Source organism: Canis lupus, chromosome 22, assembly GCF_011100685.1.
Source record: "Canis lupus familiaris isolate Mischka breed German Shepherd chromosome 22, alternate assembly UU_Cfam_GSD_1.0, whole genome shotgun sequence".
Taxonomy (NCBI): Eukaryota; Metazoa; Chordata; class Mammalia; order Carnivora; family Canidae; genus Canis; species Canis lupus.
The window spans coordinates 1,921,156-1,936,305 of NC_049243.1; the positions used below are offsets into that span (position 1 = coordinate 1,921,156).

Genomic DNA, 15,150 nt, shown 5'->3' on the forward strand with positions numbered 1-15,150 from the left:
GCTGATATTTTGTTGAGGATTTTTGCATCTATATTCAGGGCTATTGGTCATAGTTCTCTTTTTTGGTGATATCTTTATCTGGTTTTGGAATCAAGATAATGCTGGCCTCATCAGATGAATTTGGAAGTTTTTCTTCCTCTTCTATTTTTTGGAAAAGTTTGAGAAGAAAAGGTATTAACCTCTCTTTAAACATTTGGTAGATTTCACCTGTGAAGCCATCTGGTCCTGGACTTTTATTTGTTGGGAGTTGTTTTTTTTTTTTTTTTTTTTTTTGTGGGTATTTTTGTTTTTTGTCTTTTTTTTTTTTTTTTTTTTAATACTGATTCAATTTCATTGCTGGTAATTGGTCTGTTCAAATTTTCTATTTCTTCCTGCTTCAGTTTTGGTAGGTTCTGTTCCTAGGAATAGTATCCATTGTTCAATTTGTTGGCATATAATTCTTCATAATATTCTCTTATAATCCTTTGCATTTCTGTGGTGTCATTAACCAGCATATTTATTTGAAGAACTTTTTTGTTCCTTCTGCAAAATAAGATTTTTTTAGAAGCAGTGATTCAAAAATCTTTTTACCACAAAAAAATGGAAAATATAAAGACTTAAAGCCCACAAAAGGCAGCTCTATACAAGCACAATTTCTTGATTAATTATTGTAAAAACTCTACCATTGCTTTAATTATCTGAATGACTGCTTCAATCTTCATTACATATTATTTAAGAATGACTACTGATTCAGGTCTGATAGATATGCCTTGGAATAAAATATGGATCCAATATGTTAATACAAATGTATTTCAATCAATTTTACTGGCCATTAAAAATTGGCCATTTGGTATTTCGAGGTAAAGCATAGTTAAGCTTTTCTACTGACCTATATGTGGTTAACATAGTGTTTCCCAAAGTGCGTTTCAGAGAACAGCAGTTCTAGAGGATGTTAGTAGACAATTGTGCAAAAATGGTTCAAGGGCCAACTGCTTTAGGAAGTATGTCTGTTTACTACAGAGCTTTAGAGAACCAGCTTGTGACCAAGAGAGGGAGACAGAATACATATAATATTACCTAAACACTTAATCCAGGAACTCCTTTTCTTAGGAACAGGGTGTGGTACAATACTTTGGCCAATACTCATCTAGTGAGTTCAGGTTATTTAGGAAGAAAATTGAAAGTTGATTGTAAGTATAAATGTTATAACTCGCTTCTGCGTTTCAGAGGGACCACAAAAGAAGATAAAATGCATAGCGCTTCATGTCCAGGCACTGTTCTAAGAACCTGACTTGCATTTCCTTCTTTAACGTTCAGAACAACCTTCTGAGGTAGTTACAATCACCGTCATTTTATAGATGCAGAAACTGTCCAAGTTCCTGTGGCCACGATGTGGCACAAGGAGGATTCAGCCCCATTCTTCATAACTGTTCCACTATCTGGCATTTCTAGGAGCAGGTATAGGTCTAACCTTCCTGAACCTGTCTGATATTGCACCAGTGTTAACAGGTTTAATTATTGTTGCTTTTTAGAATGTTCTCTCGTCTTTGTAGGGCTTTTCCCCGCTCTGTACTCTTTTTTTCCTTGATTCCCATAGCTATTATCATTTGTTTCTTTTTCTAGATAACCTACAGAGTAATATGTTATGTTCCAAAAATAAAACAAAAATTTTATTGGGGCTTTCATTTTGTTAAAACTCTAAGTTAATATGAGAAAAATTGCCATTTTATGATACTCAGTCTTTCTGTTCATTAACATGATTGCCTTCCAGTCTTCTTTCAGTCTTGCATCTTCTCGGGGAAGTAGTTCTTTTCAAGTGCATTTTAAGTGACTCAGACTCTGTTTAGGGACATTTGGGGTAGGGATCTCTCTTCCAAAACTATCTCGGTCCCATAATGCGGCCCCCTCACCTTTGGCCCCTTTCTTCATCCCATGCTGTAGCTCCTAACTGTGCCTTCTCTTCTCTACTCCTTGACAGAATTTGAAGCCTTATTCTACTATTTAATGATGATATTTATGTTTATTTATTTATCCCCAGAAATCCTCCAGCAAGACTGGACCACTTAGCACCTTCCTTTTACCTCTACCAGTCACCTAGGGCAGATCTCATTTTCCCCTTGCCCCCTCCCTGTTTCACCCCCCATTTCAGGACATTACTGACTCCTCCCTACCCCAGGGCTCCACTGTTGTTGGAACGCTGCCCCCATTCACATCCTGGCCCTGCGCATCCCTTTGGAGGTTTCCTTTCCCTTTCCTTCCCTCACCAAACCAGACAAGGGCTGTGACCTAAATAACACTGCCTCCCCAGCTTCTACCCGGCCTGGGGAATTTCAACAGATGTTTGATCTCTTCCCCTCAAGTCCTGATGACAGAGATGGTGCGATTGGCTTTACAAAATAAAATAATACTTTGTGTTCATCTTTCTCCACTCTCAAAAAGATCATGACTACCACTTAATTTTTATCCCAACACACATAAAGCACAAGGTATACTTGTAGCAAAGCAGGAAGGAGGGTGGTGGTGGCCAAGCAACAGAAGCAAGGTAGCAGTTCATTTGTACTTATATTGAGAAGTTGATTGTTCATAATTCAGGAAATGGCTATGTCCCTAATGCGTTATCAGAACATTATCATTTTACTTAAATATGTGAGGTTTTAAACTTTATAGACTCCTAAGTATGGTTTTATTTTGTTTCAGGATGGTTCTGGAGATTTCTGTTAGAATTTCTTCTAACAGAATTTCTTCTGTTTTTCTCCAACAGAATACTTCTCTCATCTGACGGTTAAATCCAATGAACTAAATAAAGGATTTCTGGCTTCTTCCATGTCCATCTATCTGTAAGAATATAATCATTGTTGACATTTATTGACTGGGCTAAGCATTGCAAGGAGATATAAAAAGAGACACGTGGTTCTTTTCCTTTAAGAGCTGACATTTGTGGTGCGGAGGGGTGGGGAGGACTCCAACAGAGAGCTCCTAAATAATTTTTTCAGCCTCTGCTTAGAAACCCAGCTCCAGAAAGTGCATGGAAGGGAAGCTTTTTATTTATTTATTTATTTTTGATAGAGAGAGAGAGGCAGAGACATAGGCAGAGGGAGAAGCAGGCTCCATGCACCGGTAGCCCGACGTGGGAATCGATCCTGGGTCTCCAGGATCGCGCCCTGGGCCAAAGGCAGGCGCTAAACCACTGCGCCACCCAGGGATCCAGAAGGGAAGCTTTTCAAGCAGGCTTTTCATAAGGAAACAGAAAAACCTCAAGAAAAAGTTCCCTCAATTAATACAATTGTATTAATTAATTAATTAGCCTCACTGAGTCATAGGCTAAATGGAGGGAAACCAAATAATCAATTTACCATCAGTGTAGAGAGTAAAGAAACTTAGTATGGAAATGAGGGGGTGAGTCCTTTGTCTTATCTACAAAGAAGAGATTGGATGCTTCGGCATCTTTATCCACCTGTTATTTCAAGGTTTATAAAATAAATCACCATCGTCTCTCCCCTCATACCACTGCAGTTGTCTTCTGACCAGGTGTCATACCTGTTCCTGCCCAGTGAGCAAACAAATGAATATCTGCTGGGTCTCTTAAACCTTCAATTCAATCTATTGATTAAAATATGTACTTGGTTCAACCTGATTAAGAAAAGTGGACATGATTCTGGTTATTACCAGAAAGAAACATTTCCATGAATTTGTTTCGGCTGGCCTGACCACTAGCTTTTGCTGGGTCTCTCCCATGGCAGTATCAGGCGCTGGGCTGGCCCTGGGTTTATAAGTAGCTTGATAAGAAGTAACGTTCTCTGCCTCTGAGTTGCTTACAGAGACATTGGAACTAGAGACTTGAAAAGAGATCATTATGGTGTGATGGTACAAGGAAAGTATGATGGGGACACAGTGGGAAGCTGTTACCTTTTTCTTTCTTGAGGTGGGAGGAGGAATAGAACGGGGTTTTGAGAGATAAACATTCCAAGTGGAGGAAACAATGTACACAGTCACCAGGCCTGGTCGGGGAAAAAGGCATCAACAGAGGAATATCAAAGGGCAGCTGAATCCAGCTGTGAAGGGTCTTACATTCCAGGCTAAGAAAATTATCCTTTATTTTATGGGTGAGGAGCTAAAGGAGGATTTTTACACAAGGGTAATTTAGTAATTCTAGCAGCAGGTGTTTTGGAGTAGAGTAAGAGTAGAGGCAGAGAGACCAACGGGAGGCTATGGCCAAGGTCCTGGAGATGTTAATGGTCTAAGTCAGTGCCTTAACTCCTAGAAAGTGAAGGGAACAATAACAGGGTCTGCAGTCTACTTTATTAATTCACTAAAAGAAAGATTTGCTTTCCTTAGCTTCCAAGAACACTCTCAATTAATTAATGTAATCAGCCATCAGAGAAATGCAAATCAAAACAACAATGAGATATGACTTCATACCCAAAGACAGATAATAACAAGTGTTAGCAAAGGCATGGAGAAAGTGGAACCCTCATACACTGTTAGTGGGAATGTAAAATGGTGCACTACTTTGGAAAAGTATGGCTGTTCCTCAAAAGGTTAACATAGAATTAACATCTGACCCAGCAGATCCATTCCTAGGTATATATCCAAGAGAAATTGAAAACATGTGCATGCAAAAAAACTTACACATGAATATCCAAAGCCACGTTATTCATAAGAGTCAAAAAAGTGGAAACCACCCAAAGGTCAATGTCTTAGTCGGTTTGGGCTGCTTTAACAAATTACCATAGACTGAGTGTTTTTTTTTTTAAGGTTTTTTACTTATTTATTCATGATAGTCACACAGAGAGAGAGAGAGAGGCAGAGACACAGGCAGAGGGAGAAGCAGGCTCCATGCAGGGAGCCCGATGTGGGATTCGATCCAGGGTCTCCAGGATCGCGCCCTGGGCCAAAGGCAGGCGCCAAACCGCTGCACCACCCAGGGATCCCAGACTGAGTGTTTTAAACAACCGAAACTTATTTCTCACCGTTCTGGAGTCTGGGAAGTCCAAAGTCATGGTTGGACTCTGACGAGAATCCTCTACTTGGTTTACAGTTAGTCGGTCATCTTCTCATTACATCCTCCTAGAGGACTGAGAGAGGAAGGAAGCTCTTCTATGTCTCTTTTTATAAGGACAATAATCCTATCAAGAGAACTCCACCCTCATGACTTAATTACCCACCAAGGGCCCCACCTCCAAACACCATCACATTGTAGATTAGTCTTCCACATATGAATTTGGGGGGAACACAAGCATTTAGTCCATAGCAGTCCATAAGCTGATGAACGAATAAATAAATGAAGAATATTACTTGGCAACATGCTACAACATGGATGAACCTTGAAAACATTACACTAAGTGAAAGAAGCCAGTCAGTCACCAAAGACTGCACACTGTAGGATTTCATTTATATGAAATGTCCAGAGTAGGCAAGTCTACAGAGACAGGTAGATTAGCGGTTGCCTGGGGTTGGAGAGGAAATGAGGGGTGACTGCTAAAGGGAATGTTTCTTTCTGGCAGGATGCAAATATTCTAAAATAGATTGTGCTGATGATTGCACGACTCTGTAAATAAACTCAAAACCATTGAATTGTATACTTTAAATAAGAGATATGGTATATGAATTAGATCTCAATGAAGTTGTTATCAAAAAAGGATAAAAATGTCACACACTGATTATGGAAAGAGAGAAAATATAAGTAAAACTGATATAACCTTCTTCACCAATCTGCAATATGAAACAGCCTATCTCTTCTCTCTCCAGATGATCACGCCATCTCTTTTGAGACCATGCTTTCCAAACTGATGCATGTAGAGGGGCAGTCCTTCCCAATGCCAAGAGAGAGCATGAGAGACCCAAGCCACCACTCCTCCGTGCTCCTGCTCCTAAAGCTGGATCCACGGAGTTAGGGGTCCTGGGGAGGAAGACCACAGAGGTAAAATGCCATTTTCATCACATAATATCAAGGTTGGGTACTATCAACATCACTTGTCACCGTTGATGTTGATCGTGGTCACTTTGCTGCAGTAGTGTTTGTCAGGTTACTCGCTATAAAGTTACTCTTCCCTGCTGCACCCCGACCCTTTCCATACTGTACTCTTTGGAAGGAATTCACTATGCACAGCCCGCACTTAGAGAGTGGGGAGTTATGTTCCACCTCCTTGTGGGCAGAATAGATTTGGAATTCTTCTGCGTGGGAGATATGTTCATTCTCCCTCCGTTAGTGAAGGTTCTTCTGAAAAACAGAACCAATAGATGATAGATGATAGATAGATAGATAGATAGATGATAGGATATAAAGATATGCATCTTTATAGGGATATCTACATCTTTATAGGGATATCCCTTTATAGAGAAAGGGTATAAAGATATGCATATAGATAAACAGAGAGAAAGGGACAGATTATGAGGAATTGGCAATTATGGAGGTTGGTGAGTCCCAAGATCTGCAAGGTGAGATGGCAAACGAGACCCAGGAGACCTGATGGTACAGTTCTAGTCTGAATCTGAAGGCCTGAGAACAAGGAAAAGCTAATGTTTCAGTCTGAGACTAAAGACAAGAAAAAGCCTATATCCCAGTTCAAAGGCTGTCAGATAGAAAGAGCTCTCTCTTACGTGGAGGAAGGTCCACCTTCAACTGTTTCAATGAATATCTCCTACATTAGGGAACACAACCTGATTTACTCAGCCTACAATCTGAACGTTAACTTCATCTGAAAACACCTTCATAGAAACAACCAGAATAAATTCTAACCAAATATGTAAGCACCTCATGGCCCGGCAAGTCGACACATATAATTAACCATCACAAGTCCACACCTTGTATATGTGGCACCCGTGTGCACCTCCTTCAACCATACTTAATCTCCAAATAAAGACAATAGCAAAATCATGATCCCACCTAGCATGATGCAACGATCTTGCCTACGGCTGACAACACACTAACCCCTTACTCAGAAGAGGACACAAAGTCCTTGAGTAACGTTGACTCTTCTCCTGACATATCCTGTAACTTAACAACTCATAAAATTTATACTCCTTGTTTCTACAACTGGTCACATGGTTATAGCTGATATTTATGACTACCTTCCTCCACCACCCGTTCTGTATTCCTTTCACCCTCAACAAGCACCTCAGCTGGTCGTGGTTCTTTTATTTTTTTTTTTAATTTATTTTTTATTGGTGTTCAATTTACTAACATACAGAATAACACCCGGTGCCCGTCACCCATTCACTCCCAACCCCCACCCTCCTCCCCTTCTACCACCCCTAGTTCGTTTCCCAGAGTTAGCAGTCTTTACTGGTCGTGGTTCTTTACCTGATGGAGTGACCCAAACCTTCATTCCTGAAGAATCTGTGCCATTAATAGTCCAGCCTGGATTGGGTTGTAGATTTCCATTTACCTCAATCATAGGACACGGTAATACTAAGAGACACCCTAAGAGATCTCCTGCATGCCAGATACTCTCTTCCTTACATTCAGTATGGAGTCGCAATCCAATTTCCCCTCGGTAGCCAATGTCAGTCACCCCAGGCAGCACAATAGCTCCCTTCTTTGCTTGTTGACTCAGAGGCATGCGGAGCCCAAAGTGACTGGGCAGCAGTCTTAACTTTCAGTTCAGTGGACTCATTGTGTGTCTTCTGGTGGAAGCATTCTTCCCTTTAGAACTAAGGCCTCTATTCACCAAATGATGTTGGGAAAACTAGACAGCAACATGCAGAAGAATTAAAATGGACCACTTCCTTACACCACACACAAAAATAAATTCAAAATGGATGAAAGACCTAAATGTGAGACAGGAAACCATCAAAATCCCAGAAGAGAACACGGGCAGCAACCTCTTTGACCTCAGCCACAGCAATTTCTTACTGGACACGTTGCCAGAGACAAGAGAAACAAAAGCAAACACGAAGTATTGGGATTTCATCAAGATAAAAAAGCCTCTGTGCAGTGAGGGAAACAACAAAATTGAAAGGCAGCCTATGGAATGGGAGGAGATATTTGCAAATGACATATCTGATAAGGGGTCAGTATCCAAAATCGATAAAGAACTTGTCAAGCTCAACACCCAAAAAAGCAAACAATCCAATTAAGAAATGGGCAGAAGACATGAATAGACATGTTTCTAAAGAAGACTTCCAGATGGCCAACAGACACGTGAGAAGATGCTCAACATCACTCGGCATCAGGGACATACTAATGAAAACCACCATAAGGTTCCACTTCACACCTGTCAGAATGGCTAAAATTAACAAGGAACCAACCCTCTCACACTGCTGGTGGGAATGCAGACTCTCCAGCCCCTCTGGAGAACAGTGTAGAGATTCCCCAAAAAGTCAAAAATAGAGCTAACCTACAACCCAGCAATTGCACTACCAGGTATTTACCCACAGGATACAAAAATACAGATTCAAAGGGATACATATGCCCCAAACTTTATAGCAGCGTTATCAGCAACAGCCAAAGTGTGGGGAGAGCCTAGATGTCTATCAATTGATGAATGAATAAAGATGTGAGATATAGATATATACTGGGATATTCCTCAGCCATCAAAAAGAATGAAGTCTTGCCACTTGCAATGATGTGGACGGAGCTAGAGTGTATTATGCTGAGTGAAATAGGTCAGAGAAAAATATTTGATTTCACTCATATGTGGAATTTAAGAAACAAAACAGACGAACCTATGGAAAGGGCAAAAAAAAAAAAAAAAAAAGAAAGAGAAAGGCACACCAAAAATGCTTAATTATAGAGAACAAACTGAGGGGTGACGGAGGGAGTTGGGAGTGAGGTGGGCTAAGTGGGTGATGGATATTAAGGAGGGGCACTTGACACCAGGAGCACTGGGTGTTCTACGTAAGTGACAGATCACTAAATTCTACTTCTGGAACCAACATTACACTATATGTTAACTAACTAGAATTTAGTTTTTTGAAAAGGAAAAGAAAATACTACGAAAGAAAAAAAAAGTGCTCAAGACCAGCAAAGCACAGGCTGTGGGAAGCGGAAGCAAGAAATGTTGCCAGTGGGTGCCTGGGGCTTCTGGCAGCGCCGCCCCCTCCTGGCCCTCGCTGCGGCCCGTGGCTCCGGGAAGGGCGCCGAGCAGGTGCGCGGTGTGTGCGGCGCCCCGAGAGCCTTGCCCCGGCCCTGCAGGGCTCGGCCACCCGCTGGTGCTGCAGCTGCGCCTGCACAGGGCCTGCCGCCGCTCCCCCTGCTGTGTCCCCCGGCCCGCGGGACCGTGCGCAGCAGCCGACGGGGACCAGGCCTTCTGAGCGACCTCGGGTGGCTGCTGCGGGGACGCAGCGCGGGGAGGGCCCACGGATTCGGACCTGGCCTAAGTGTCCATTCCAGGGGAAACAGAAGGGGCTCCTTCCAGGTCAGCCGCCAGGTCACTGGCTGGTCACCCCGGGAGATGACGCCCTATCCGAGCTCAGCGTGGTCTCTGCCGTTGGCCCGGTGGGTGCCGAGCGGTGACCGGAGCAGGTCAGCCTTGGCCCTGGAAGCCCCCGTTGCCGAGCCCGTGCGCGACCCCCATCCCTACCACCAGCCCGCTTTGTCCGAGCTCTGGAAACAGGCTGAGTCATCCCCTGCACTCGATCATCAACCGCCTCCTGTGCGAAGCTCACCCCGGGTGATAGTCCTACGAGACACGAGCGGTCACATCTCGTCCCACCCACAGCGGTCTTCCACGCACCCAGCCCCAGGCTGCCTCGTCCCCACCATCTGGCCCGCCCGCGGCCACAGCCCCGCACCTGGCCCAGGTGCACAGCCAGGTGCGTTGCCTGCAGTCCTGGCCATGGGGAGGGTCTGCGTCCACCCCCACCCTCACGGGCGTCTCAGGAAGGGCCACGGCTCCGCAGCCGTCCCCCTCGGTGGGGGCCTCCTGTCGTGCGCGGCCATGTGCAAGGTGGCCCGAGGCCTGTGTCCCTGGCTCAGCGGGTTACAGGGAGCTCCCACGGGGTGGTGGGCGCCGGCGGGCGGGAGGAGCACCTGCACCTGTCCCCGTCGTCACGTCCCCACGGTCACACGTATGCCATCTCCACTGGAGGCTGGAGCGCCGCAGCCTGTGGCTTGGCTGGCCCCGCAGTCCCCGCTTCAGCCCCCCGCGGTCTCTAACCAGGCCCAGCTGCAGGCCCAGGCCGACAGCTGCTGCCCGAGGAGAGCAGGTGTTTGCGGAGGACCTGCTCCGGCCCGAGCGCACCCTGCGGTTCCCGGGCGGGCACCTGCCCCTCGGCCCGGGGTTCCCCAGACGCCACGGGGCAGCTCGTGGGGCCCTCAAGACTGTCGCGGAGCCTCCTATCACTCGGGGCCCCCCTCAACACCAGCAGCTCCCTCGGTTACGCGGTGAATGGGCCGGAGCGACACACTCAGATGGAAAATCTGTTGCCTCCAACATCCAAAGCGGCCCCCCAAGGTGCTGTGCCTGTTTGGGTTGCAGGAAGGGACGGGTGCGATTTAAGGACTTCCGCTCCCCCTCCCGGAGGACAGATGTCGTAGCTATATCATTTGTTCAGAATCCCCCTGCACAGAAGAGGAGTCTACTCTCATGTCTTTACTCAAGCATTTATGTAGGTCAGCACGGACTCGTGAATATTTCCTTCTATCTCGGGCTCTAAGCCACTCCTACTTAATCTTACTGCTCACGTTGTGCCAGCTTGGACCACGGGGATCAGTACTTTATAGATTTCCACAGGTGATTCTGATGTGCAGCCAAGGCTGAGAACCACTGCTCCACGTAAAACACTGTATAGAATTTCACCACCACAGAAGCATTGATCTCCCCAAAATTAGGACAGATCCAAACTAGGAAAAAAAAAAAAAAACACCTGCAGAAGGAGTCCTATGCACTTGCAAATACTACTCTATCCCTTCAAAGGCAGTTCATTAGGAGCTTCTCCTCCATTCCCTTTTTTACTGCAGATACATAAAATAACACTCATTTCTTGATCAGGACAAATTTTAAATAAGTGGGGACTGTAGGATTCAGCTGTTGGATCAACAAGCTGAGAGCTGCCCCGTTGCCCCGGGCGAAGAGAAGCTAAGTGACCCTGCGATGACCTCAGTGACTAGAACTCAGATTTTTTTATTTTTTAAGATTTTATTTATTTATTCATGAGAGACAGAGAGAGAGAGAGAGAAAGAGAGAGGCCGAGAACCAGGCCAAGGGAGAAGTAAGCTCCATGCAGGGAGCCCGACGTGGGACTCAATCCCGGGACCCCGGGGTCACGCCCTGGGCCCAAGGCAGGCGCCAAACCGCTGAGCCCCCCAGGGATCCCCAACTCGATGTTTCTGCAGAGACGAGTGCTTACCTCGCTGAGCCGCCGTTTCCTGCACGTGGCCTTGGCGACAGCAGCCTCCGTAGCTTGACCTCCAGGGCAAGCCCCAAAGCTGGTTTCGGGTAGGTCGAGCCGGCCGACGGCTTCCCCGGGGCTCCCCGGGGAGCAGAAGTGGCAGCCCAGGAAGTTGCCGGTTCATTACTCCGAGGTGCAACCCCTTCCCCCCGGCGTGGGCCCAGCCAGGGGACGGGTTACAAGGGGGCGGCCACCCCGACGGCCAGCTCCAGCAGTCTCCCCCTGCCGCTCCACGGAAAGGCGCTCGCGTGGATCTTCTTAGAACGACCCTGGCACGATCTTCGAGGAACGGTGCTTGTCAAGGTGCGCCCTGAACCAGCAGCACCCACGGCCGCGTCCCCTGGGGACTTGTTGGGAGCCTCCATCCTCCGGTCTCCCACGGAACCTACTGTGTTAGAGCCCCTAGGATGGTCCCCACAACCCAAGTCCCAACAAGGGAGCCCCTCCGGGTGACTGGGGCACATACTCGGGTCCAAGAACCACTATCCTGGGAGAAACCCAGGGGTTTCTGGCCACGGGCTCCCTCTTCCCCTGGCGGTCCCTATGCGGAGTCCTGGGGACACAACTCCTGCTGCCCCGTGGCGGGCCCTGTCCTCCCCTCTGTCTGTCCCGCTTCTCTCATCCGCGGACCACCCCGTCGGTCGTGTGGCTACAGGCCAGCCTTAACCTTCTAGACCCTCACAGAATCCAGCCACCGTGGGGTCCCCTGCGGTGTGGGGACGGGCTGGGGCTGCTCCCCCCGCCGTGACTGCAGGGTCCTCCTGTCGTCGTGAGCCACAGTCGTTCACCCCAGCCTATCACTAACTAGTTAGCATCCCATGGTGCGTGGGTTCCCCTGTTCCCCTGTGGGGCCGAGCCGCCTCGAGGGGGGGCTATACAGAGAGCCGCCGCACACCAGCGGCCGGTCCTCAGGAGGAGCCCTCCCACGTGGGGCGGCGCCGTCATCCTCGCAGAGCCCCCAGGAGGCAGGCCAGGCCCTGGTGTCACGGCCCCCACGGCCCGTCTCCCTGCTGGCCGCCAGTCGAGCCCTTCTCACCGCCTCGTTGGCGGTTTCTGGCTCATTTTCCATGGAGCGTTTGTTCAAACCTTTCAGTTGTGTTCCTATTGTGGAGTCTTGAGTGTTGCTTGTGTCCCAGATGCAGGCCTTGTCAGACGCTTGGCAGAGCACGTTTTATTTTTTTAAAAAGATTTATTTATTTATTTATGATAGACAGAGAGAGAGAGAGAGAGGCAGAGACACAGGCAGAGGGAGAAACAGGCTCCATGCAGGGAGCCCGATGCGGGACTCGATCCCGGGACCCCAGGATCATGCCCTGGGCCAAAGGCCGCTAAACCGCTGATCCACCCAAGGATCCCCCTAGAGCACGTTTTAATGTCAAAAAGAAAATACCTTGAGAACCGCGGTGACGATTGCGGCCTTAGGCCTTAGCGTCTTGGTAGCTGCGGAAATGAGGCAGACGGGCGGCCTCGGGGCTTGATAAGCCAAGTAGGTCCCTGTGGCGTCACCCGTGGCGGCACGTGCGTCCTCAGGAGCCGGTGAGGACAGGGTTTCTCAGAGAGAAGGGCAGCCTGGGGGGCTCCTCGGTTTAGCTCGGTCTTGGGCCCAGGGCATGATCCTGGGGTCCTGGGATGGAGTCCCACGTCGGGCTCCCCGCACGGAGCTGCTTCTCGCTCGGCCTGGCTCTCGGCCTCTCTCTGTGTCTATTGGGAATAAATACATAAAATCTTAAAAAAAAAAAAAAAAAAAGAAACTTAAAGAAAAAAGATCAGACTCGTATAGGCTGGCGACCCTGTGTGTTCGGGAGGCGCCCAGCCCAAAGCACCACCTGGTCGGCCTGTGCCCCGGGGAGAGGTTGCCAGGATACGCCTACTGGTTTGGTTGCCACTGTCACCCCGAGGGAGGGTCTTCAGTTCGAATCCTGTCTCCGTCCTGCTTTGCGGTCACTGCCAGCAGGAGAGACCTCCCCGGCACCGCCACTCCGTCCTTCCGCTGCATGTGACCCCCACCTGAAGGGGGGGGCTGTGTCCATCGGCTGTGTCCCCGGGAGCCCTTCTCCGTGGCCCGGGACTGTCCCAGGCCCTCCGCCTCGCCTCCGGCCTTAAGCCAGGCCCCGGGGCTCGCAGACACCGTGATGCTTGGGCGGTGGCCCAGGCCTGCGGCACAGCTGCCCGGCACTCGTCCTGCCTCCAGAACCGCAGCTCTTCTGAGGACCAGGCCGCACAGCTCCCTCCACTTCCCCCTCGACGCGGCTCATCACCTCTTGGCTGCACCTGCATCTGGAAGAAAGGCCACCATTTAGCCTCCTGCCTCCTCTTCGCAGCGCTCGCTCGTCATGTCACTCTCGCCCACTCTCGGGGAGCTCGGCGTTGAGTCGCCACAACCACCCAACACCACGGAGCCGAATCCTTCAGCACTCTGGGCGCTTAGGCCTCCGGCCAACATTTCCAATGACCTCTCCTCGTTCTGCCTCGGCCACTCACCCGCACAGCCACACGCTCAAGACTTCCAGAAGGGACCCCCCCACCAAAACCCGCCCCAAGCATCCTGCCCTCTGAGCACCACCTCCTTCCCTCCAGGTCCCTTGTTCTGGTGCCTCCGCTACCATATTTCTTCACACTTAGCAAAATCTCCAATCCCCTGGCCCCCTGCTTGATTCTCATCAGCTTCCTCATGACTCCGTGCTCCCTGTCTAGCCTAGGTGCCCTGGGCCACCATCGCCACTTCCCCAGGAAGGCACCGCACCCCTGAGCCCGGCTCCCTTCTTCCGTGGCAGGTCCTCCACCTTGGACTAGCTCTTTCATGCCCGAATCGAAGCAGCTAAACGTCACTGGACGAAGATCACACATAGACTTCCCTGGTTTAAAAAATGAAAAAAATGAAAAAAATGAAAAAAATGAAAATGTGTCTTAACAGAAGTAAAATATGCTTGTAGAAAAGTATTTAAAAAAATGAACACCTTGGGGGATGCGGACTGCTTAATGGGTGTAGAGTTTTCTTTTGGGGCGATGAAAGCATCTTGAAACGGGATGGGGGTGTTGGTTGCAGAACATTGTGGATATACTAAAACAGCACTAGATCGTTTACTTTAAAATAGATAATGGTCAGTTTTATGTTATGGGAATTTTACCTCCATTCTTTAAAAAAAAGGGAACAGCTCAGTTAATTGGCATAAAGTGAAGACACACCTGTAACCACCGCACAGGTCAGAAAATAGAACATTACCAGCACTCGAGAACCCCTGCGAGGCCCACTGCCAACTACAACCCCTCCGTCCTGCCCAAAGGCAACCAAATAATTAGCTTCTTTTGCCCAAATTATGTTTGCGAGAGTCACTCATGTTACGCCTATAACTATGATTCATTCATTGTCACTGTTGTATCAACCCTTTTTTTTTTTTTTTTTTTTTTACTATCTCACAATTTACTTAACCATTCTATTGTTGATGAACTTTGGGGCTGTTTCTAGTCAGTTGTCATCACAATAATACATGCAAACCTTTGGTCAGTTTTACACCTCGGAATACAACTGCTGAATCATAGGGTGTGCGTTTCTATCAGCAACAAAACAAAAACAAAAACCTCCAGCATCCTTTTTTATTTTATTTATTTATTTTTTAAAATACTCACATTCCTCTCTAGCTCCTTCCCCATTTCTCTGTTCCTCTTCATGGTGAAACTTCTCCAAAAAGCCATCTATGCATGCTACCTCCGTTCTTTATCTCACATCTCACATTCACTATTTTTGAGCTCACTTGTTCTTGTTTAATTTCTGCCTGCTTTTCTTTCACGATTTCTTGGGGTTTTTTTTTGTTGTTGTTGTTGTTGTTGTTGTTTTTG

General features: G+C 47.6%; 1 long non-coding RNA gene across 2 annotated transcripts in view; it reads right to left on the bottom strand.

Moving 5' to 3' along the window:
- The window catches only part of LOC111091795, a 13,805-nt gene extending 6,340 nt beyond the window's left edge, over positions 1-7,465 (bottom strand). Inside the window, exons 1-4 of one of the 2 annotated variants that reach the window (XR_005376171.1) lie at positions 7,283-7,465; positions 5,679-5,878; positions 4,950-5,054; positions 327-522 (exon numbers count right to left, since the gene is read on the bottom strand). This is a non-coding gene — a long non-coding RNA (uncharacterized LOC111091795). Of the gene's footprint in view, positions 1-326; positions 523-4,949; positions 5,055-5,678; positions 5,879-7,282 lie in introns of those variants that run through there. The other variant, XR_005376172.1, reaches the window with a different exon arrangement.
- Between the last annotated feature and the right edge of the window lie 7,685 nt (positions 7,466-15,150).